Source organism: Triticum dicoccoides, chromosome 5A (genome assembly GCF_002162155.2).
Source record: "Triticum dicoccoides isolate Atlit2015 ecotype Zavitan chromosome 5A, WEW_v2.0, whole genome shotgun sequence".
Classification (NCBI taxonomy): domain Eukaryota; kingdom Viridiplantae; phylum Streptophyta; class Magnoliopsida; order Poales; family Poaceae; genus Triticum; species Triticum dicoccoides.
In genome coordinates, this window is record NC_041388.1 from 40,958,385 (window position 1) to 40,962,544 (window position 4,160).

Consider the following 4,160-nt stretch of genomic DNA (forward strand, 5'->3'; position numbering starts at 1 on the left):
CTAGGGGCCCCTCCCCAGGTATGTAGGTTATGGCCCAACGTTTTCCACAACAGAAAAACTCCCTATCGGGTTGGGCAACTGGGCCTCCCGCAGCATGGAGGTATACGCTCGTGCAGCAGCTCAGTCAGCAGGGCACGGAGACAGCGGTCGTTTCCTTCCTTCTTTCATCTTTCACGTATAAAAAGAAAAAATGTCTAAAAAACGTAATTGATCCCTTCCTATTACATCTCGCATTGATGCAGCGACTCCAGGCCGCCGATGCTTCCTCTGTTCGTGACTGCGCGCCCGATGCTCCTTTTCCCTTTCCTTCTGATCCCAATTTCTGTCCTATTTTAGATCGTCATTAGCTCGCCGCCGATTTCAATTCCTTGGGGCCCTGCCGTATCCAGGCTTTGCTTTCTGTCCATCACCGATTCTACTGTAAGGTATGTCATATATTCATAAATCGTATTGTGATTCCACGGGTTCATAGACGGCATGGCGGCACTGTTCAACCGTTGATGCAATTATCCTTTTAACATTGTGTCTTATCTTGTCGCCCGAAAACAGTATGCATCTGGTAGCGATAGAAGGAAGATGAAGAAAATACAAGGTATAACACGGTATTTTGAGAAGTACAGAGATGAAGAGTTTTCTACTAGTTTGCAAATTGCCAAAGGTATTACAACTAAAATGAGTATAGAGCCATTATTTTTTGTAAAAAGTCGTGCTACGAGGAACAAACAATTTGACGAAAGTGATTTCCAACAAGAAATTCTAGAAGCTAGGAAGACCTTCAAGTTAAATAGTTTTTTTGGTTGATATGTCGATCACTTCTTTCAAAGATAGATTTAAAGAACTCATGGTGTCTAAAGATATATTCAGATTTTTATTGAGCTCAGGCACTCTGAAGTCACTGAATGATAATGAACCTTAAGAGCGTTGCACAAAGTTAGCAGAAACTTTCTCTCTTGATGGTTCATGTGCTGTTGAGGTATATGATCTATTTCTAAATTTAAGGTAAGAATTATAAATTAGTTGATATGCATTTTGGTTTTGGATGCATTGTTATAGATAATATTTCATATATATGTATATTGATTGTTAGTGTTAAGATGTCTATCTTAAGGGCCCCGCGTTTTAATCTCGCCCCGGCACCCCAAAATGTCAGGACCGGCCCTGATTGTAAGACGAGTGGGTTGATTTGCTGAATAAGATGAGATGGCATGCTTTTGCATGTTGAGATAAATAAGTTAGCGGGAATGACTCTCTTAGTTATATATAAAGAAAAGTATACTTTTTGTCCTTTCATTCTTGGTGAAGTCTACATTTGGTCCCTTAACTTTAAAACCGGATAACTTGCACCCCCAATTACCAAAATCGGACAAGGTTCGTCCCCGGACTCGGTTTTGACCGGTTTTGGTGTTGACTCACCTCGATTTTGACCCGTGCTCACTCATATTCCTATAATTTTTTTATATCCATGAACTTTTTGAAATCCACATACACTTTTCAACTCCGCATAGTTTTTTCAAAGACGCGTATTTTTTTCAAAAATAAACATACTTTTTTCAAATCAGTGAACTATTCTGAAATTAGCATACTTTTTTCAAATCCGTGATTTTTTAACATTTACGTACCTTTTCCAAATCTTGCATAATGGGTAGGCCCGTGCGAGAAGGATATGATGTGCCACGTTGCGGTTTCTCGTTGTGTATCTTTTTTGTGTCTGGATCGGTTTTGCGCCCTAAGCTGAACTAGTTTCACACACCCACATGCAAATGTTTAGCAAAAGCAGTTGAACGATGTCGGATGTATGTGCACCTAACGACTATGAAGAAAACCATGTCTGGCTACGCTGTTCAGCCGGTTCATGTGAGGAAAACCGCTAGACGAAACCATGGCATGGATGTCACATGTACCTGGCGACATGACCCATCTGTTAATTAGGTCACTCCCAAAAATTTATAAAGGATAAAACAGGCATATCTTTACCTAAATAAGGTAATCTGAATGAAAACTAATTAGCGTAAAAATGTCAAAGTAGAGGGTAACAATTATAATCATTGATTTATTTGACAAATATGACCATGTGTAAAAACTATGAACATCTTTACTGATGCAACACAAAACATGCTGATTGCGCTACGTCTCGCTCTTTGCGAACAATACACATTGCTCGCCCACAGTCCTTCTCGCACGGGCCTACCCATTATGCCGTTTTTTGCCCTTAAGCCCTCGCTGGCTCCCTAGGGCTAAATCATCATGCATTTTGGTACGCAACGCCTACAGCCCTCCCGACCGCTTGCATAGTGGGGCAGCCCATATAGCATTTTTCTTACCTGTTGGGAACCTTCTACAAGGTTCCATCGGTTTCTCTATCAAGGTTTTTCTTTCAAATTTTTTCGGGGCGAGTTTTTTCTTCTATTTCTTGTTTTTCTTGTTGTTTTTAGTTTTAGTTTTCCTTTTATTTTGTTCTTTTTATTATTTTTTCAATTTAAATGCGCGATAAATTTCAAATTCCTGATCATTTTCCCAAATTCATGAATGTTTTTGGGGGAAAGAACTATGCTTCTGGAGGGTGAGTTCTTTTTCAAATTTATGAACTTTTTTTTAAAAAAGTGAACATTTTTATAATGTACAAACATCTTCTAAAAATTGCACGAATATATTTTTGAAATGTGTCATTTTTAAAATGTTACAAATATTCCGTTTGAATGGTACAAATCATTTTTCTTAAATTATGTGATATTTATATTGTATAAATATTTTTTAATGTGTGATGTACATTTGTTTATACTGAGTAAGTATCTGTTGGAAATATATATATATATATATATATATATATATATATATATATATATATATATATATATATATAAAGTAGCTTTAAATATAAATCAAATTGTAAAGAAAAAAGGAACCAATACATGCGTAATGAACCAAGACGTGCATCATGTGTTGGTTCTTTTTTTTCTACTAGGCCGGCTCATTAGATTTGTTCTTGAGGCGACGACATGTTGGGTCTCGCTACAGGCGAGATCTAGACACACACTCACTGCTTCTCACATGGATAAAACAATAACAATATTTTCTTCTAAAATAAAATACTCTTTCCCTCTTAAAATAAATGTTGCGGATTTAGTACTTCATCCAATCCAAAATAAATTAGTTCAAAATACAAAGTTAATATAAAGTTGTACTAAATCAATGTCACTTATTTTGAAACAGAGGGAGTACTACATTAGGCCGTTTTCCGAGGCTCAGTCGTGACTGTATAATATGCTACTTTTAGTTTCTTTTTGTCATTTTATTTTTACTTTTTACCATTGTTATTTCTTTTCCTTTTCTTCTTCATCTCCATTTTATTCTTTCTGTTTTCTAGTTTATACGTGTATTTTTTTCACAAGCAATGAATTTTATTGACTCAAAATGAAGTAGAGAATACAAACACAATGAACACATATCAGGCCTATGTATAGGTAGGCTGTACACAAGTAACACCAATGCACATACCCAGAAACACGCCGGTAATAGCAAAATTATATAAGACCAAAGATATGTCTAAACGAATAGAATCGATCAAATACACAATCGAAAAACTACAATAAAGACCATATCCACACCAAACATCCACGATACCATAAAGAGGACAGGGTTCTTCAATAGCAATGTCTTCAGAAAGTGAGTGATGCCCAAGTGTCACCGTCATCGGATCGAACAACCAAAGGCCAAAATCTAGGATTTCATCTAGAAGAATCAGTCCGAGCATATCCGAGCAATGCGTTCAACAAGGTAACGAAAAACGTCACCATTGCTTTGGCCTTTCTATGAATTTTCTCTTTTGGCTTCCTTTTTGGTTTCTTTTGCTTTCTTGCTTCTTCTTTTCAATTCTTTTATTAATCCATGGTTTTTATTTTTTGTGTTGTTCCCCTTTTTCTCTGCAATACTCGAATGTGTTTTCTTTTACAAAAGGTTCATCATATACTAAAAAATGTTCATTTCGTATTTAAAAAAAATGCTCTTTGAGAATCGATTTTTTAACCATTCCAATGGCCTTGGAAGGGTGGTGGATGGATAAACATAGATGACAAGAAGATCAAAACGTTGGCAATGATTCAATATAGCCCACAGTTGATCTGGATTAATCAGAGAGGAAGAGGCAAGAACTTGCTGAACTT